Source organism: Schistocerca cancellata, chromosome 2 (assembly GCF_023864275.1).
Source record: "Schistocerca cancellata isolate TAMUIC-IGC-003103 chromosome 2, iqSchCanc2.1, whole genome shotgun sequence".
NCBI classification, from domain to species: Eukaryota; Metazoa; Arthropoda; class Insecta; order Orthoptera; family Acrididae; genus Schistocerca; species Schistocerca cancellata.
In genome coordinates this window covers 955,215,563-955,231,605 of record NC_064627.1, presented here as the reverse complement: position 1 = coordinate 955,231,605, position 16,043 = coordinate 955,215,563, and the positions used below count along the sequence as shown (strand labels likewise).

At 43.5% G+C, this 16,043-nt stretch overlaps 41 non-coding genes across 41 annotated transcripts; 21 read left to right on the top strand and 20 right to left on the bottom strand.

Moving 5' to 3' along the window:
- Positions 1-45: 45 nt before the first annotated feature.
- On the bottom strand, positions 46-134 carry Trnay-gua (transfer RNA tyrosine (anticodon GUA)). The gene is given in 2 exon segments: positions 46-81; positions 98-134. It is a non-coding gene; the product is annotated as a tRNA-Tyr (tRNA).
- Positions 135-381: 247 nt separating this feature from the next.
- Trnaq-cug (transfer RNA glutamine (anticodon CUG)) lies at positions 382-453 on the top strand. The gene has a single exon. It is a non-coding gene; the product is annotated as a tRNA-Gln (tRNA).
- A 358-nt stretch (positions 454-811) lies between these two features.
- Positions 812-900, bottom strand: Trnay-gua (transfer RNA tyrosine (anticodon GUA)). Its single transcript is given in 2 exon segments — positions 812-847; positions 864-900. It is a non-coding gene; the product is annotated as a tRNA-Tyr (tRNA).
- A 247-nt stretch (positions 901-1,147) lies between these two features.
- Trnaq-cug (transfer RNA glutamine (anticodon CUG)) lies at positions 1,148-1,219 on the top strand. The gene has a single exon. It is a non-coding gene; the product is annotated as a tRNA-Gln (tRNA).
- A 693-nt stretch (positions 1,220-1,912) lies between these two features.
- Trnaq-cug (transfer RNA glutamine (anticodon CUG)) lies at positions 1,913-1,984 on the top strand. The gene has a single exon. It is a non-coding gene; the product is annotated as a tRNA-Gln (tRNA).
- A 358-nt stretch (positions 1,985-2,342) lies between these two features.
- Positions 2,343-2,431, bottom strand: Trnay-gua (transfer RNA tyrosine (anticodon GUA)). Its single transcript is given in 2 exon segments — positions 2,343-2,378; positions 2,395-2,431. It is a non-coding gene; the product is annotated as a tRNA-Tyr (tRNA).
- A 247-nt stretch (positions 2,432-2,678) lies between these two features.
- On the top strand, positions 2,679-2,750 carry Trnaq-cug (transfer RNA glutamine (anticodon CUG)). The gene has a single exon. It is a non-coding gene; the product is annotated as a tRNA-Gln (tRNA).
- A 358-nt stretch (positions 2,751-3,108) lies between these two features.
- On the bottom strand, positions 3,109-3,197 carry Trnay-gua (transfer RNA tyrosine (anticodon GUA)). The gene is given in 2 exon segments: positions 3,109-3,144; positions 3,161-3,197. It is a non-coding gene; the product is annotated as a tRNA-Tyr (tRNA).
- A 247-nt stretch (positions 3,198-3,444) lies between these two features.
- On the top strand, positions 3,445-3,516 carry Trnaq-cug (transfer RNA glutamine (anticodon CUG)). The gene has a single exon. It is a non-coding gene; the product is annotated as a tRNA-Gln (tRNA).
- A 358-nt stretch (positions 3,517-3,874) lies between these two features.
- On the bottom strand, positions 3,875-3,963 carry Trnay-gua (transfer RNA tyrosine (anticodon GUA)). The gene is given in 2 exon segments: positions 3,875-3,910; positions 3,927-3,963. It is a non-coding gene; the product is annotated as a tRNA-Tyr (tRNA).
- Positions 3,964-4,210: 247 nt separating this feature from the next.
- Positions 4,211-4,282, top strand: Trnaq-cug (transfer RNA glutamine (anticodon CUG)). The gene has a single exon. It is a non-coding gene; the product is annotated as a tRNA-Gln (tRNA).
- Positions 4,283-4,640: 358 nt separating this feature from the next.
- On the bottom strand, positions 4,641-4,729 carry Trnay-gua (transfer RNA tyrosine (anticodon GUA)). Its single transcript is given in 2 exon segments — positions 4,641-4,676; positions 4,693-4,729. It is a non-coding gene; the product is annotated as a tRNA-Tyr (tRNA).
- A 247-nt stretch (positions 4,730-4,976) lies between these two features.
- Trnaq-cug (transfer RNA glutamine (anticodon CUG)) lies at positions 4,977-5,048 on the top strand. Its single transcript has one exon. It is a non-coding gene; the product is annotated as a tRNA-Gln (tRNA).
- Positions 5,049-5,406: 358 nt separating this feature from the next.
- On the bottom strand, positions 5,407-5,495 carry Trnay-gua (transfer RNA tyrosine (anticodon GUA)). The gene is given in 2 exon segments: positions 5,407-5,442; positions 5,459-5,495. It is a non-coding gene; the product is annotated as a tRNA-Tyr (tRNA).
- Positions 5,496-5,742: 247 nt separating this feature from the next.
- Positions 5,743-5,814, top strand: Trnaq-cug (transfer RNA glutamine (anticodon CUG)). The gene has a single exon. It is a non-coding gene; the product is annotated as a tRNA-Gln (tRNA).
- Positions 5,815-6,172: 358 nt separating this feature from the next.
- Positions 6,173-6,261, bottom strand: Trnay-gua (transfer RNA tyrosine (anticodon GUA)). The gene is given in 2 exon segments: positions 6,173-6,208; positions 6,225-6,261. It is a non-coding gene; the product is annotated as a tRNA-Tyr (tRNA).
- Positions 6,262-6,508: 247 nt separating this feature from the next.
- Positions 6,509-6,580, top strand: Trnaq-cug (transfer RNA glutamine (anticodon CUG)). Its single transcript has one exon. It is a non-coding gene; the product is annotated as a tRNA-Gln (tRNA).
- Positions 6,581-6,938: 358 nt separating this feature from the next.
- Positions 6,939-7,027, bottom strand: Trnay-gua (transfer RNA tyrosine (anticodon GUA)). Its single transcript is given in 2 exon segments — positions 6,939-6,974; positions 6,991-7,027. It is a non-coding gene; the product is annotated as a tRNA-Tyr (tRNA).
- A 247-nt stretch (positions 7,028-7,274) lies between these two features.
- Trnaq-cug (transfer RNA glutamine (anticodon CUG)) lies at positions 7,275-7,346 on the top strand. Its single transcript has one exon. It is a non-coding gene; the product is annotated as a tRNA-Gln (tRNA).
- A 358-nt stretch (positions 7,347-7,704) lies between these two features.
- Trnay-gua (transfer RNA tyrosine (anticodon GUA)) lies at positions 7,705-7,793 on the bottom strand. Its single transcript is given in 2 exon segments — positions 7,705-7,740; positions 7,757-7,793. It is a non-coding gene; the product is annotated as a tRNA-Tyr (tRNA).
- Positions 7,794-8,040: 247 nt separating this feature from the next.
- On the top strand, positions 8,041-8,112 carry Trnaq-cug (transfer RNA glutamine (anticodon CUG)). Its single transcript has one exon. It is a non-coding gene; the product is annotated as a tRNA-Gln (tRNA).
- A 358-nt stretch (positions 8,113-8,470) lies between these two features.
- Positions 8,471-8,559, bottom strand: Trnay-gua (transfer RNA tyrosine (anticodon GUA)). The gene is given in 2 exon segments: positions 8,471-8,506; positions 8,523-8,559. It is a non-coding gene; the product is annotated as a tRNA-Tyr (tRNA).
- Positions 8,560-8,806: 247 nt separating this feature from the next.
- On the top strand, positions 8,807-8,878 carry Trnaq-cug (transfer RNA glutamine (anticodon CUG)). Its single transcript has one exon. It is a non-coding gene; the product is annotated as a tRNA-Gln (tRNA).
- A 358-nt stretch (positions 8,879-9,236) lies between these two features.
- On the bottom strand, positions 9,237-9,325 carry Trnay-gua (transfer RNA tyrosine (anticodon GUA)). The gene is given in 2 exon segments: positions 9,237-9,272; positions 9,289-9,325. It is a non-coding gene; the product is annotated as a tRNA-Tyr (tRNA).
- Positions 9,326-9,572: 247 nt separating this feature from the next.
- Positions 9,573-9,644, top strand: Trnaq-cug (transfer RNA glutamine (anticodon CUG)). Its single transcript has one exon. It is a non-coding gene; the product is annotated as a tRNA-Gln (tRNA).
- A 358-nt stretch (positions 9,645-10,002) lies between these two features.
- Trnay-gua (transfer RNA tyrosine (anticodon GUA)) lies at positions 10,003-10,091 on the bottom strand. The gene is given in 2 exon segments: positions 10,003-10,038; positions 10,055-10,091. It is a non-coding gene; the product is annotated as a tRNA-Tyr (tRNA).
- A 247-nt stretch (positions 10,092-10,338) lies between these two features.
- On the top strand, positions 10,339-10,410 carry Trnaq-cug (transfer RNA glutamine (anticodon CUG)). Its single transcript has one exon. It is a non-coding gene; the product is annotated as a tRNA-Gln (tRNA).
- Positions 10,411-10,768: 358 nt separating this feature from the next.
- Positions 10,769-10,857, bottom strand: Trnay-gua (transfer RNA tyrosine (anticodon GUA)). Its single transcript is given in 2 exon segments — positions 10,769-10,804; positions 10,821-10,857. It is a non-coding gene; the product is annotated as a tRNA-Tyr (tRNA).
- Positions 10,858-11,104: 247 nt separating this feature from the next.
- Positions 11,105-11,176, top strand: Trnaq-cug (transfer RNA glutamine (anticodon CUG)). Its single transcript has one exon. It is a non-coding gene; the product is annotated as a tRNA-Gln (tRNA).
- A 358-nt stretch (positions 11,177-11,534) lies between these two features.
- On the bottom strand, positions 11,535-11,623 carry Trnay-gua (transfer RNA tyrosine (anticodon GUA)). Its single transcript is given in 2 exon segments — positions 11,535-11,570; positions 11,587-11,623. It is a non-coding gene; the product is annotated as a tRNA-Tyr (tRNA).
- A 247-nt stretch (positions 11,624-11,870) lies between these two features.
- Trnaq-cug (transfer RNA glutamine (anticodon CUG)) lies at positions 11,871-11,942 on the top strand. The gene has a single exon. It is a non-coding gene; the product is annotated as a tRNA-Gln (tRNA).
- A 358-nt stretch (positions 11,943-12,300) lies between these two features.
- On the bottom strand, positions 12,301-12,389 carry Trnay-gua (transfer RNA tyrosine (anticodon GUA)). Its single transcript is given in 2 exon segments — positions 12,301-12,336; positions 12,353-12,389. It is a non-coding gene; the product is annotated as a tRNA-Tyr (tRNA).
- A 247-nt stretch (positions 12,390-12,636) lies between these two features.
- Trnaq-cug (transfer RNA glutamine (anticodon CUG)) lies at positions 12,637-12,708 on the top strand. Its single transcript has one exon. It is a non-coding gene; the product is annotated as a tRNA-Gln (tRNA).
- Positions 12,709-13,066: 358 nt separating this feature from the next.
- On the bottom strand, positions 13,067-13,155 carry Trnay-gua (transfer RNA tyrosine (anticodon GUA)). The gene is given in 2 exon segments: positions 13,067-13,102; positions 13,119-13,155. It is a non-coding gene; the product is annotated as a tRNA-Tyr (tRNA).
- Positions 13,156-13,402: 247 nt separating this feature from the next.
- Positions 13,403-13,474, top strand: Trnaq-cug (transfer RNA glutamine (anticodon CUG)). Its single transcript has one exon. It is a non-coding gene; the product is annotated as a tRNA-Gln (tRNA).
- Positions 13,475-13,832: 358 nt separating this feature from the next.
- Positions 13,833-13,921, bottom strand: Trnay-gua (transfer RNA tyrosine (anticodon GUA)). Its single transcript is given in 2 exon segments — positions 13,833-13,868; positions 13,885-13,921. It is a non-coding gene; the product is annotated as a tRNA-Tyr (tRNA).
- A 247-nt stretch (positions 13,922-14,168) lies between these two features.
- Trnaq-cug (transfer RNA glutamine (anticodon CUG)) lies at positions 14,169-14,240 on the top strand. Its single transcript has one exon. It is a non-coding gene; the product is annotated as a tRNA-Gln (tRNA).
- Positions 14,241-14,598: 358 nt separating this feature from the next.
- Trnay-gua (transfer RNA tyrosine (anticodon GUA)) lies at positions 14,599-14,687 on the bottom strand. The gene is given in 2 exon segments: positions 14,599-14,634; positions 14,651-14,687. It is a non-coding gene; the product is annotated as a tRNA-Tyr (tRNA).
- A 247-nt stretch (positions 14,688-14,934) lies between these two features.
- Trnaq-cug (transfer RNA glutamine (anticodon CUG)) lies at positions 14,935-15,006 on the top strand. Its single transcript has one exon. It is a non-coding gene; the product is annotated as a tRNA-Gln (tRNA).
- Positions 15,007-15,364: 358 nt separating this feature from the next.
- On the bottom strand, positions 15,365-15,453 carry Trnay-gua (transfer RNA tyrosine (anticodon GUA)). Its single transcript is given in 2 exon segments — positions 15,365-15,400; positions 15,417-15,453. It is a non-coding gene; the product is annotated as a tRNA-Tyr (tRNA).
- A 247-nt stretch (positions 15,454-15,700) lies between these two features.
- Trnaq-cug (transfer RNA glutamine (anticodon CUG)) lies at positions 15,701-15,772 on the top strand. The gene has a single exon. It is a non-coding gene; the product is annotated as a tRNA-Gln (tRNA).
- Positions 15,773-16,043: the final 271 nt, after the last annotated feature.

Sequence of the window (16,043 nt, the reverse complement as noted above, 5' to 3'; positions counted from 1 at the left end):
TGGGCATGCTCTGGAGCCTCTTTGCTCGTGAGATTAGAAAAACAGTCCTCTGGGCCGGATTTGAACCAGCGACCTATGGATAACTGTGAATCCTCCACTACAGTCCACCGCTCTACCAACTGAGCTACCAGAGGCTCTGCTTACTTTGTTATTCGTACTGATTGCTTTAGCTCCGTCCCTGTCTTTCGTTTCCACACACAGCTACTCAGCGCGGCCATATAGACGCACAGAAATGCAGCCATCGGCTGCAACTGCAAACATTGCCCAGATTAAGTTTTATAATGCTCGATCGTATCAATTAGGTTAAAAAATGCAAGTAGGAAGTGTCTGAATTATGTCAGAGTACTGCTAAGTGTATTTACGAGTCCCATGCTCCTGTCTGGTTCCATGGTGTAACGGTTAGCACTCTGGACTCTGAATCCAGCGATCCGAGTTCGAATCTCGGTGGAACCTTCGTTTAGTCTAAATTTTCTGTAATAAGCGTTTCTCGCCGAGGAAGTAGCAGTGATAGGCTCAGGGATTTAGTTCCTACGTTTGTGTAAATAACGAGACGTCTATGAAACGGCTGAATATTGGTGCGACTATGTGACCTATATAGCACATTAAACGAGTAATGCCTGTAAGAGCAAGCAATTTTAAGATAATTCGAAGAATTATCATTAACCTACGGAGGCTAAGAATCCCATGATTATCAACTAGCTATTACAAGCTGAGCAAATGAATTTCCTTTAAAATAGGTTTAAAACATAGGGAGGTTCTGACCGAGTGGGCATGCTCTGGAGCCTCTTTGCTCGTGAGATTAGAAAAACAGTCCTCTGGGCCGGATTTGAACCAGCGACCTATGGATAACTGTGAATCCTCCACTACAGTCCACCGCTCTACCAACTGAGCTACCAGAGGCTCTGCTTACTTTGTTATTCGTACTGATTGCTTTAGCTCCGTCCCTGTCTTTCGTTTCCACACACAGCTACTCAGCGCGGCCATATAGACGCACAGAAATGCAGCCATCGGCTGCAACTGCAAACATTGCCCAGATTAAGTTTTATAATGCTCGATCGTATCAATTAGGTTAAAAAATGCAAGTAGGAAGTGTCTGAATTATGTCAGAGTACTGCTAAGTGTATTTACGAGTCCCATGCTCCTGTCTGGTTCCATGGTGTAACGGTTAGCACTCTGGACTCTGAATCCAGCGATCCGAGTTCGAATCTCGGTGGAACCTTCGTTTAGTCTAAATTTTCTGTAATAAGCGTTTCTCGCCGAGGAAGTAGCAGTGATAGGCTCAGGGATTTAGTTCCTACGTTTGTGTAAATAACGAGACGTCTATGAAACGGCTGAATATTGGTGCGACTATGTGACCTATATAGCACATTAAACGAGTAATGCCTGTAAGAGCAAGCAATTTTAAGATAATTCGAAGATTTATCATTAACCTACGGAGGCTAAGAATCCCATGATTATCAACTAGCTATTACAAGCTGAGCAAATGAATTTCCTTTAAAATAGGTTTAAAACATAGGGAGGTTCTGACCGAGTGGGCATGCTCTGGAGCCTCTTTGCTCGTGAGATTAGAAAAACAGTCCTCTGGGCCGGATTTGAAGAGCGACCTATGGATAACTGTGAATCCTCCACTACAGTCCACCGCTCTACCAACTGAGCTACCAGAGGCTCTGCTTACTTTGTTATTCGTACTGATTGCTTTAGCTCCGTCCCTGTCTTTCGTTTCCACACACAGCTACTCAGCGCGGCCATATAGACGCACAGAAATGCAGCCATCGGCTGCAACTGCAAACATTGCCCAGATTAAGTTTTATAATGCTCGATCGTATCAATTAGGTTAAAAAATGCAAGTAGGAAGTGTCTGAATTATGTCAGAGTACTGCTAAGTGTATTTACGAGTCCCATGCTCCTGTCTGGTTCCATGGTGTAACGGTTAGCACTCTGGACTCTGAATCCAGCGATCCGAGTTCGAATCTCGGTGGAACCTTCGTTTAGTCTAAATTTTCTGTAATAAGCGTTTCTCGCCGAGGAAGTAGCAGTGATAGGCTCAGGGATTTAGTTCCTACGTTTGTGTAAATAACGAGACGTCTATGAAACGGCTGAATATTGGTGCGACTATGTGACCTATATAGCACATTAAACGAGTAATGCCTGTAAGAGCAAGCAATTTTAAGATAATTCGAAGAATTATCATTAACCTACGGAGGCTAAGAATCCCATGATTATCAACTAGCTATTACAAGCTGAGCAAATGAATTTCCTTTAAAATAGGTTTAAAACATAGGGAGGTTCTGACCGAGTGGGCATGCTCTGGAGCCTCTTTGCTCGTGAGATTAGAAAAACAGTCCTCTGGGCCGGATTTGAACCAGCGACCTATGGATAACTGTGAATCCTCCACTACAGTCCACCGCTCTACCAACTGAGCTACCAGAGGCTCTGCTTACTTTGTTATTCGTACTGATTGCTTTAGCTCCGTCCCTGTCTTTCGTTTCCACACACAGCTACTCAGCGCGGCCATATAGACGCACAGAAATGCAGCCATCGGCTGCAACTGCAAACATTGCCCAGATTAAGTTTTATAATGCTCGATCGTATCAATTAGGTTAAAAAATGCAAGTAGGAAGTGTCTGAATTATGTCAGAGTACTGCTAAGTGTATTTACGAGTCCCATGCTCCTGTCTGGTTCCATGGTGTAACGGTTAGCACTCTGGACTCTGAATCCAGCGATCCGAGTTCGAATCTCGGTGGAACCTTCGTTTAGTCTAAATTTTCTGTAATAAGCGTTTCTCGCCGAGGAAGTAGCAGTGATAGGCTCAGGGATTTAGTTCCTACGTTTGTGTAAATAACGAGACGTCTATGAAACGGCTGAATATTGGTGCGACTATGTGACCTATATAGCACATTAAACGAGTAATGCCTGTAAGAGCAAGCAATTTTAAGATAATTCGAAGATTTATCATTAACCTACGGAGGCTAAGAATCCCATGATTATCAACTAGCTATTACAAGCTGAGCAAATGAATTTCCTTTAAAATAGGTTTAAAACATAGGGAGGTTCTGACCGAGTGGGCATGCTCTGGAGCCTCTTTGCTCGTGAGATTAGAAAAACAGTCCTCTGGGCCGGATTTGAACCAGCGACCTATGGATAACTGTGAATCCTCCACTACAGTCCACCGCTCTACCAACTGAGCTACCAGAGGCTCTGCTTACTTTGTTATTCGTACTGATTGCTTTAGCTCCGTCCCTGTCTTTCGTTTCCACACACAGCTACTCAGCGCGGCCATATAGACGCACAGAAATGCAGCCATCGGCTGCAACTGCAAACATTGCCCAGATTAAGTTTTATAATGCTCGATCGTATCAATTAGGTTAAAAAATGCAAGTAGGAAGTGTCTGAATTATGTCAGAGTACTGCTAAGTGTATTTACGAGTCCCATGCTCCTGTCTGGTTCCATGGTGTAACGGTTAGCACTCTGGACTCTGAATCCAGCGATCCGAGTTCGAATCTCGGTGGAACCTTCGTTTAGTCTAAATTTTCTGTAATAAGCGTTTCTCGCCGAGGAAGTAGCAGTGATAGGCTCAGGGATTTAGTTCCTACGTTTGTGTAAATAACGAGACGTCTATGAAACGGCTGAATATTGGTGCGACTATGTGACCTATATAGCACATTAAACGAGTAATGCCTGTAAGAGCAAGCAATTTTAAGATAATTCGAAGAATTATCATTAACCTACGGAGGCTAAGAATCCCATGATTATCAACTAGCTATTACAAGCTGAGCAAATGAATTTCCTTTAAAATAGGTTTAAAACATAGGGAGGTTCTGACCGAGTGGGCATGCTCTGGAGCCTCTTTGCTCGTGAGATTAGAAAAACAGTCCTCTGGGCCGGATTTGAACCAGCGACCTATGGATAACTGTGAATCCTCCACTACAGTCCACCGCTCTACCAACTGAGCTACCAGAGGCTCTGCTTACTTTGTTATTCGTACTGATTGCTTTAGCTCCGTCCCTGTCTTTCGTTTCCACACACAGCTACTCAGCGCGGCCATATAGACGCACAGAAATGCAGCCATCGGCTGCAACTGCAAACATTGCCCAGATTAAGTTTTATAATGCTCGATCGTATCAATTAGGTTAAAAAATGCAAGTAGGAAGTGTCTGAATTATGTCAGAGTACTGCTAAGTGTATTTACGAGTCCCATGCTCCTGTCTGGTTCCATGGTGTAACGGTTAGCACTCTGGACTCTGAATCCAGCGATCCGAGTTCGAATCTCGGTGGAACCTTCGTTTAGTCTAAATTTTCTGTAATAAGCGTTTCTCGCCGAGGAAGTAGCAGTGATAGGCTCAGGGATTTAGTTCCTACGTTTGTGTAAATAACGAGACGTCTATGAAACGGCTGAATATTGGTGCGACTATGTGACCTATATAGCACATTAAACGAGTAATGCCTGTAAGAGCAAGCAATTTTAAGATAATTCGAAGATTTATCATTAACCTACGGAGGCTAAGAATCCCATGATTATCAACTAGCTATTACAAGCTGAGCAAATGAATTTCCTTTAAAATAGGTTTAAAACATAGGGAGGTTCTGACCGAGTGGGCATGCTCTGGAGCCTCTTTGCTCGTGAGATTAGAAAAACAGTCCTCTGGGCCGGATTTGAACCAGCGACCTATGGATAACTGTGAATCCTCCACTACAGTCCACCGCTCTACCAACTGAGCTACCAGAGGCTCTGCTTACTTTGTTATTCGTACTGATTGCTTTAGCTCCGTCCCTGTCTTTCGTTTCCACACACAGCTACTCAGCGCGGCCATATAGACGCACAGAAATGCAGCCATCGGCTGCAACTGCAAACATTGCCCAGATTAAGTTTTATAATGCTCGATCGTATCAATTAGGTTAAAAAATGCAAGTAGGAAGTGTCTGAATTATGTCAGAGTACTGCTAAGTGTATTTACGAGTCCCATGCTCCTGTCTGGTTCCATGGTGTAACGGTTAGCACTCTGGACTCTGAATCCAGCGATCCGAGTTCGAATCTCGGTGGAACCTTCGTTTAGTCTAAATTTTCTGTAATAAGCGTTTCTCGCCGAGGAAGTAGCAGTGATAGGCTCAGGGATTTAGTTCCTACGTTTGTGTAAATAACGAGACGTCTATGAAACGGCTGAATATTGGTGCGACTATGTGACCTATATAGCACATTAAACGAGTAATGCCTGTAAGAGCAAGCAATTTTAAGATAATTCGAAGATTTATCATTAACCTACGGAGGCTAAGAATCCCATGATTATCAACTAGCTATTACAAGCTGAGCAAATGAATTTCCTTTAAAATAGGTTTAAAACATAGGGAGGTTCTGACCGAGTGGGCATGCTCTGGAGCCTCTTTGCTCGTGAGATTAGAAAAACAGTCCTCTGGGCCGGATTTGAACCAGCGACCTATGGATAACTGTGAATCCTCCACTACAGTCCACCGCTCTACCAACTGAGCTACCAGAGGCTCTGCTTACTTTGTTATTCGTACTGATTGCTTTAGCTCCGTCCCTGTCTTTCGTTTCCACACACAGCTACTCAGCGCGGCCATATAGACGCACAGAAATGCAGCCATCGGCTGCAACTGCAAACATTGCCCAGATTAAGTTTTATAATGCTCGATCGTATCAATTAGGTTAAAAAATGCAAGTAGGAAGTGTCTGAATTATGTCAGAGTACTGCTAAGTGTATTTACGAGTCCCATGCTCCTGTCTGGTTCCATGGTGTAACGGTTAGCACTCTGGACTCTGAATCCAGCGATCCGAGTTCGAATCTCGGTGGAACCTTCGTTTAGTCTAAATTTTCTGTAATAAGCGTTTCTCGCCGAGGAAGTAGCAGTGATAGGCTCAGGGATTTAGTTCCTACGTTTGTGTAAATAACGAGACGTCTATGAAACGGCTGAATATTGGTGCGACTATGTGACCTATATAGCACATTAAACGAGTAATGCCTGTAAGAGCAAGCAATTTTAAGATAATTCGAAGAATTATCATTAACCTACGGAGGCTAAGAATCCCATGATTATCAACTAGCTATTACAAGCTGAGCAAATGAATTTCCTTTAAAATAGGTTTAAAACATAGGGAGGTTCTGACCGAGTGGGCATGCTCTGGAGCCTCTTTGCTCGTGAGATTAGAAAAACAGTCCTCTGGGCCGGATTTGAACCAGCGACCTATGGATAACTGTGAATCCTCCACTACAGTCCACCGCTCTACCAACTGAGCTACCAGAGGCTCTGCTTACTTTGTTATTCGTACTGATTGCTTTAGCTCCGTCCCTGTCTTTCGTTTCCACACACAGCTACTCAGCGCGGCCATATAGACGCACAGAAATGCAGCCATCGGCTGCAACTGCAAACATTGCCCAGATTAAGTTTTATAATGCTCGATCGTATCAATTAGGTTAAAAAATGCAAGTAGGAAGTGTCTGAATTATGTCAGAGTACTGCTAAGTGTATTTACGAGTCCCATGCTCCTGTCTGGTTCCATGGTGTAACGGTTAGCACTCTGGACTCTGAATCCAGCGATCCGAGTTCGAATCTCGGTGGAACCTTCGTTTAGTCTAAATTTTCTGTAATAAGCGTTTCTCGCCGAGGAAGTAGCAGTGATAGGCTCAGGGATTTAGTTCCTACGTTTGTGTAAATAACGAGACGTCTATGAAACGGCTGAATATTGGTGCGACTATGTGACCTATATAGCACATTAAACGAGTAATGCCTGTAAGAGCAAGCAATTTTAAGATAATTCGAAGATTTATCATTAACCTACGGAGGCTAAGAATCCCATGATTATCAACTAGCTATTACAAGCTGAGCAAATGAATTTCCTTTAAAATAGGTTTAAAACATAGGGAGGTTCTGACCGAGTGGGCATGCTCTGGAGCCTCTTTGCTCGTGAGATTAGAAAAACAGTCCTCTGGGCCGGATTTGAACCAGCGACCTATGGATAACTGTGAATCCTCCACTACAGTCCACCGCTCTACCAACTGAGCTACCAGAGGCTCTGCTTACTTTGTTATTCGTACTGATTGCTTTAGCTCCGTCCCTGTCTTTCGTTTCCACACACAGCTACTCAGCGCGGCCATATAGACGCACAGAAATGCAGCCATCGGCTGCAACTGCAAACATTGCCCAGATTAAGTTTTATAATGCTCGATCGTATCAATTAGGTTAAAAAATGCAAGTAGGAAGTGTCTGAATTATGTCAGAGTACTGCTAAGTGTATTTACGAGTCCCATGCTCCTGTCTGGTTCCATGGTGTAACGGTTAGCACTCTGGACTCTGAATCCAGCGATCCGAGTTCGAATCTCGGTGGAACCTTCGTTTAGTCTAAATTTTCTGTAATAAGCGTTTCTCGCCGAGGAAGTAGCAGTGATAGGCTCAGGGATTTAGTTCCTACGTTTGTGTAAATAACGAGACGTCTATGAAACGGCTGAATATTGGTGCGACTATGTGACCTATATAGCACATTAAACGAGTAATGCCTGTAAGAGCAAGCAATTTTAAGATAATTCGAAGATTTATCATTAACCTACGGAGGCTAAGAATCCCATGATTATCAACTAGCTATTACAAGCTGAGCAAATGAATTTCCTTTAAAATAGGTTTAAAACATAGGGAGGTTCTGACCGAGTGGGCATGCTCTGGAGCCTCTTTGCTCGTGAGATTAGAAAAACAGTCCTCTGGGCCGGATTTGAACCAGCGACCTATGGATAACTGTGAATCCTCCACTACATTCCACCGCTCTACCAACTGAGCTACCAGAGGCTCTGCTTACTTTGTTATTCGTACTGATTGCTTTAGCTCCGTCCCTGTCTTTCGTTTCCACACACAGCTACTCAGCGCGGCCATATAGACGCACAGAAATGCAGCCATCGGCTGCAACTGCAAACATTGCCCAGATTAAGTTTTATAATGCTCGATCGTATCAATTAGGTTAAAAAATGCAAGTAGGAAGTGTCTGAATTATGTCAGAGTACTGCTAAGTGTATTTACGAGTCCCATGCTCCTGTCTGGTTCCATGGTGTAACGGTTAGCACTCTGGACTCTGAATCCAGCGATCCGAGTTCGAATCTCGGTGGAACCTTCGTTTAGTCTAAATTTTCTGTAATAAGCGTTTCTCGCCGAGGAAGTAGCAGTGATAGGCCCAGGGATTTAGTTCCTACGTTTGTGTAAATAACGAGACGTCTATGAAACGGCTGAATATTGGTGCGACTATGTGACCTATATAGCACATTAAACGAGTAATGCCTGTAAGAGCAAGCAATTTTAAGATAATTCGAAGAATTATCATTAACCTACGGAGGCTAAGAATCCCATGATTATCAACTAGCTATTACAAGCTGAGCAAATGAATTTCCTTTAAAATAGGTTTAAAACATAGGGAGGTTCTGACCGAGTGGGCATGCTCTGGAGCCTCTTTGCTCGTGAGATTAGAAAAACAGTCCTCTGGGCCGGATTTGAACCAGCGACCTATGGATAACTGTGAATCCTCCACTACAGTCCACCGCTCTACCAACTGAGCTACCAGAGGCTCTGCTTACTTTGTTATTCGTACTGATTGCTTTAGCTCCGTCCCTGTCTTTCGTTTCCACACACAGCTACTCAGCGCGGCCATATAGACGCACAGAAATGCAGCCATCGGCTGCAACTGCAAACATTGCCCAGATTAGGTTTTATAATGCTCGATCGTATCAATTAGGTTAAAAAATGCAAGTAGGAAGTGTCTGAATTATGTCAGAGTACTGCTAAGTGTATTTACGAGTCCCATGCTCCTGTCTGGTTCCATGGTGTAACGGTTAGCACTCTGGACTCTGAATCCAGCGATCCGAGTTCGAATCTCGGTGGAACCTTCGTTTAGTCTAAATTTTCTGTAATAAGCGTTTCTCGCCGAGGAAGTAGCAGTGATAGGCTCAGGGATTTAGTTCCTACGTTTGTGTAAATAACGAGACGTCTATGAAACGGCTGAATATTGGTGCGACTATGTGACCTATATAGCACATTAAACGAGTAATGCCTGTAAGAGCAAGCAATTTTAAGATAATTCGAAGATTTATCATTAACCTACGGAGGCTAAGAATCCCATGATTATCAACTAGCTATTACAAGCTGAGCAAATGAATTTCCTTTAAAATAGGTTTAAAACATAGGGAGGTTCTGACCGAGTGGGCATGCTCTGGAGCCTCTTTGCTCGTGAGATTAGAAAAACAGTCCTCTGGGCCGGATTTGAACCAGCGACCTATGGATAACTGTGAATCCTCCACTACAGTCCACCGCTCTACCAACTGAGCTACCAGAGGCTCTGCTTACTTTGTTATTCGTACTGATTGCTTTAGCTCCGTCCCTGTCTTTCGTTTCCACACACAGCTACTCAGCGCGGCCATATAGACGCACAGAAATGCAGCCATCGGCTGCAACTGCAAACATTGCCCAGATTAAGTTTTATAATGCTCGATCGTATCAATTAGGTTAAAAAATGCAAGTAGGAAGTGTCTGAATTATGTCAGAGTACTGCTAAGTGTATTTACGAGTCCCATGCTCCTGTCTGGTTCCATGGTGTAACGGTTAGCACTCTGGACTCTGAATCCAGCGATCCGAGTTCGAATCTCGGTGGAACCTTCGTTTAGTCTAAATTTTCTGTAATAAGCGTTTCTCGCCGAGGAAGTAGCAGTGATAGGCTCAGGGATTTAGTTCCTACGTTTGTGTAAATAACGAGACGTCTATGAAACGGCTGAATATTGGTGCGACTATGTGACCTATATAGCACATTAAACGAGTAATGCCTGTAAGAGCAAGCAATTTTAAGATAATTCGAAGATTTATCATTAACCTACGGAGGCTAAGAATCCCATGATTATCAACTAGCTATTACAAGCTGAGCAAATGAATTTCCTTTAAAATAGGTTTAAAACATAGGGAGGTTCTGACCGAGTGGGCATGCTCTGGAGCCTCTTTGCTCGTGAGATTAGAAAAACAGTCCTCTGGGCCGGATTTGAACCAGCGACCTATGGATAACTGTGAATCCTCCACTACAGTCCACCGCTCTACCAACTGAGCTACCAGAGGCTCTGCTTACTTTGTTATTCGTACTGATTGCTTTAGCTCCGTCCCTGTCTTTCGTTTCCACACACAGCTACTCAGCGCGGCCATATAGACGCACAGAAATGCAGCCATCGGCTGCAACTGCAAACATTGCCCAGATTAAGTTTTATAATGCTCGATCGTATCAATTAGGTTAAAAAATGCAAGTAGGAAGTGTCTGAATTATGTCAGAGTACTGCTAAGTGTATTTACGAGTCCCATGCTCCTGTCTGGTTCCATGGTGTAACGGTTAGCACTCTGGACTCTGAATCCAGCGATCCGAGTTCGAATCTCGGTGGAACCTTCGTTTAGTCTAAATTTTCTGTAATAAGCGTTTCTCGCCGAGGAAGTAGCAGTGATAGGCTCAGGGATTTAGTTCCTACGTTTGTGTAAATAACGAGACGTCTATGAAACGGCTGAATATTGGTGCGACTATGTGACCTATATAGCACATTAAACGAGTAATGCCTGTAAGAGCAAGCAATTTTAAGATAATTCGAAGATTTATCATTAACCTACGGAGGCTAAGAATCCCATGATTATCAACTAGCTATTACAAGCTGAGCAAATGAATTTCCTTTAAAATAGGTTTAAAACATAGGAAGGTTCTGACCGAGTGGGCATGCTCTGGAGCCTCTTTGCTCGTGAGATTAGAAAAACAGTCCTCTGGGCCGGATTTGAACCAGCGACCTATGGATAACTGTGAATCCTCCACTACAGTCCACCGCTCTACCAACTGAGCTACCAGAGGCTCTGCTTACTTTGTTATTCGTACTGATTGCTTTAGCTCCGTCCCTGTCTTTCGTTTCCACACACAGCTACTCAGCGCGGCCATATAGACGCACAGAAATGCAGCCATCGGCTGCAACTGCAAACATTGCCCAGATTAAGTTTTATAATGCTCGATCGTATCAATTAGGTTAAAAAATGCAAGTAGGAAGTGTCTGAATTATGTCAGAGTACTGCTAAGTGTATTTACGAGTCCCATGCTCCTGTCTGGTTCCATGGTGTAACGGTTAGCACTGTGGACTCTGAATCCAGCGATCCGAGTTCGAATCTCGGTGGAACCTTCGTTTAGTCTAAATTTTCTGTAATAAGCGTTTCTCGCCGAGGAAGTAGCAGTGATAGGCTCAGGGATTTAGTTCCTACGTTTGTGTAAATAACGAGACGTCTATGAAATGGCTGAATATTGGTGCGACTATGTGACCTATATAGCACATTAAACGAGTAATGCCTGTAAGAGCAAGCAATTTTAAGATAATTCGAAGAATTATCATTAACCTACGGAGGCTAAGAATCCCATGATTATCAACTAGCTATTACAAGCTGAGCAAATGAATTTCCTTTAAAATAGGTTTAAAACATAGGGAGGTTCTGACCGAGTGGGCATGCTCTGGAGCCTCTTTGCTCGTGAGATTAGAAAAACAGTCCTCTGGGCCGGATTTGAACCAGCGACCTATGGATAACTGTGAATCCTCCACTACAGTCCACCGCTCTACCAACTGAGCTACCAGAGGCTCTGCTTACTTTGTTATTCGTACTGATTGCTTTAGCTCCGTCCCTGTCTTTCGTTTCCACACACAGCTACTCAGCGCGGCCATATAGACGCACAGAAATGCAGCCATCGGCTGCAACTGCAAACATTGCCCAGATTAAGTTTTATAATGCTCGATCGTATCAATTAGGTTAAAAAATGCAAGTAGGAAGTGTCTGAATTATGTCAGAGTACTGCTAAGTGTATTTACGAGTCCCATGCTCCTGTCTGGTTCCATGGTGTAACGGTTAGCACTCTGGACTCTGAATCCAGCGATCCGAGTTCGAATCTCGGTGGAACCTTCGTTTAGTCTAAATTTTCTGTAATAAGCGTTTCTCGCCGAGGAAGTAGCAGTGATAGGCTCAGGGATTTAGTTCCTACGTTTGTGTAAATAACGAGACGCCTATGAAACGGCTGAATATTGGTGCGACTATGTGACCTATATAGCACATTAAACGAGTAATGCCTGTAAGAGCAAGCAATTTTAAGATAATTCGAAGATTTATCATTAACCTACGGAGGCTAAGAATCCCATGATTATCAACTAGCTATTACAAGCTGAGCAAATGAATTTCCTTTAAAATAGGTTTAAAACATAGGGAGGTTCTGACCGAGTGGGCATGCTCTGGAGCCTCTTTGCTCGTGAGATTAGAAAAACAGTCCTCTGGGCCGGATTTGAACCAGCGACCTATGGATAACTGTGAATCCTCCACTACAGTCCACCGCTCTACCAACTGAGCTACCAGAGGCTCTGCTTACTTTGTTATTCGTACTGATTGCTTTAGCTCCGTCCCTGTCTTTCGTTTCCACACACAGCTACTCAGCGCGGCCATATAGACGCACAGAAATGCAGCCATCGGCTGCAACTGCAAACATTGCCCAGATTAAGTTTTATAATGCTCGATCGTATCAATTAGGTTAAAAAATGCAAGTAGGAAGTGTCTGAATTATGTCAGAGTACTGCTAAGTGTATTTACGAGTCCCATGCTCCTGTCTGGTTCCATGGTGTAACGGTTAGCACTCTGGACTCTGAATCCAGCGATCCGAGTTCGAATCTCGGTGGAACCTTCGTTTAGTCTAAATTTTCTGTAATAAGCGTTTCTCGCCGAGGAAGTAGCAGTGATAGGCTCAGGGATTTAGTTCCTACGTTTGTGTAAATAACGAGACGTCTATGAAACGGCTGAATATTGGTGCGACTATGTGACCTATATAGCACATTAAACGAGTAATGCCTGTAAGAGAAAGCAATTTTAAGATAATTCGAAGATTTATCATTAACCTACGGAGGCTAAGAATCCCATGATTATCAACTAGCTATTACAAGCTGAGCAAATGAATTTCCTTTAAAATAGGTTTAAAACATAGGGAGGTTCTGACCGAGTGGGCATGCTCTGGAGCCTCTTTGCTCGTGAGATTAGAAAAACAGTCCTCTGGGCCGGATTTGAACCAGCGACCTATGGATAACTGTGAATCCTCCACTACAGTCCACCGCTCTACCAACTGAGCTACCAGAGGCTCTGCTTACTTTGTTATTCGTACTGATTGCTTTAGCTCCGTCCCTGTCTTTCGTTTCCACACACAGCTACTCAGCGCGGCCATATAGACGCACAGAAATGCAGCCATCGGCTGCAACTGCAAACATTGCCCAGATTAAGTTTTATAATGCTCGATCGTATCAATTAGGTTAAAAAATGCAAGTAGGAAGTGTCTGAATTATGTCAGAGTACTGCTAAGTGTATTTACGAGTCCCATGCTCCTGTCTGGTTCCATGGTGAAACGGTTAGCACTCTGGACTCTGAATCCAGCGATCCGAGTTCGAATCTCGGTGGAACCTTCGTTTAGTCTAAATTTTCTGTAATAAGCGTTTCTCGCCGAGGAAGTAGCAGTGATAGGCTCAGGGATTTAGTTCCTACGTTTGTGTAAATAACGAGACGTCTATGAAACGGCTGAATATTGGTGCGACTATGTGACCTATATAGCACATTAAACGAGTAATGCCTGTAAGAGCAAGCAATTTTAAGATAATTCGAAGATTTATCATTAACCTACGGAGGCTAAGAATCCCATGATTATCAACTAGCTATTACAAGCTGAGCAAATGAATTTCCTTTAAAATAGGTTTAAAACATAGGGAGGTTCTGACCGAGTGGGCATGCTCTGGAGCCTCTTTGCTCGTGAGATTAGAAAAACAGTCCTCTGGGCCGGATTTGAACCAGCGACCTATGGATAACTGTGAATCCTCCACTACAGTCCACCGCTCTACCAACTGAGCTACCAGAGGCTCTGCTTACTTTGTTATTCGTACTGATTGCTTTAGCTCCGTCCCTGTCTTTCGTTTCCACACACAGCTACTCAGCGCGGCCATATAGACGCACAGAAATGCAGCCATCGGCTGCAACTGCAAACATTGCCCAGATTAAGTTTTATAATGCTCGATCGTATCAATTAGGTTAAAAAATGCAAGTAGGAAGTGTCTGAATTATGTCAGAGTACTGCTAAGTGTATTTACGAGTCCCATGCTCCTGTCTGGTTCCATGGTGTAACGGTTAGCACTCTGGACTCTGAATCCAGCGATCCGAGTTCGAATCTCGGTGGAACCTTCGTTTAGTCTAAATTTTCTGTAATAAGCGTTTCTCGCCGAGGAAGTAGCAGTGATAGGCTCAGGGATTTAGTTCCTACGGTTGTGTAAATAACGAGACGTCTATGAAACGGCTGAATATTGGTGCGACTATGTGACCTATATAGCACATTAAACGAGTAATGCCTGTAAGAGCAAGCAATTTTAAGATAATTCGAAGATTTATCATTAACCTACGGAGGCTAAGAATCCCATGATTATCAACTAGCTATTACAAGCTGAGCAAATGAATTTCCTTTAAAATAGGTTTAAAACATAGGGAGGTTCTGACCGAGTGGGCATGCTCTGGAGCCTCTTTGCTCGTGAGATTAGAAAAACAGTCCTCTGGGCCGGATTTGAACCAGCGACCTATGGATAACTGTGAATCCTCCACTACAGTCCACCGCTCTACCAACTGAGCTACCAGAGGCTCTGCTTACTTTGTTATTCGTACTGATTGCTTTAGCTCCGTCCCTGTCTTTCGTTTCCACACACAGCTACTCAGCGCGGCCATATAGACGCACAGAAATGCAGCCATCGGCTGCAACTGCAAACATTGCCCAGATTAAGTTTTATAATGCTCGATCGTATCAATTAGGTTAAAAAATGCAAGTAGGAAGTGTCTGAATTATGTCAGAGTACTGCTAAGTGTATTTACGAGTCCCATGCTCCTGTCTGGTTCCATGGTGTAACGGTTAGCACTCTGGACTCTGAATCCAGCGATCCGAGTTCGAATCTCGGTGGAACCTTCGTTTAGTCTAAATTTTCTGTAATAAGCGTTTCTCGCCGAGGAAGTAGCAGTGATAGGCTCAGGGATTTAGTTCCTACGTTTGTGTAAATAACGAGACGTCTATGAAACGGCTGAATATTGGTGCGACTATGTGACCTATATAGCACATTAAACGAGTAATGCCTGTAAGAGCAAGCAATTTTAAGATAATTCGAAGATTTATCATTAACCTACGGAGGCTAAGAATCCCATGATTATCAACTAGCTATTACAAGCTGAGCAAATGAATTTCCTTTAAAATAGGTTTAAAACATAGGGAGGTTCTGACCGAGTGGGCATGCTCTGGAGCCTCTTTGCTCGTGAGATTAGAAAAACAGTCCTCTGGGCCGGATTTGAACCAGCGACCTATGGATAACTGTGAATCCTCCACTACAGTCCACCGCTCTACCAACTGAGCTACCAGAGGCTCTGCTTACTTTGTTATTCGTACTGATTGCTTTAGCTCCGTCCCTGTCTTTCGTTTCCACACACAGCTACTCAGCGCGGCCATATAGACGCACAGAAATGCAGCCATCGGCTGCAACTGCAAACATTGCCCAGATTAAGTTTTATAATGCTCGATCGTATCAATTAGGTTAAAAAATGCAAGTAGGAAGTGTCTGAATTATGTCAGAGTACTGCTAAGTGTATTTACGAGTCCCATGCTCCTGTCTGGTTCCATGGTGTAACGGTTAGCACTCTGGACTCTGAATCCAGCGATCCGAGTTCGAATCTCGGTGGAACCTTCGTTTAGTCTAAATTTTCTGTAATAAGCGTTTCTCGCCGAGGAAGTAGCAGTGATAGGCTCAGGGATTTAGTTCCTACGTTTGTGTAAATAACGAGACGTCTATGAAACGGCTGAATATTGGTGCGACTATGTGACCTATATAGCACATTAAACGAGTAATGCCTGTAAGAGCAAGCAATTTTAAGATAATTCGAAGATTTATCATTAACCTACGGAGGCTAAGAATCCCATGATTATCAACTAGCTATTACAAGCTGAGCAAATGAATT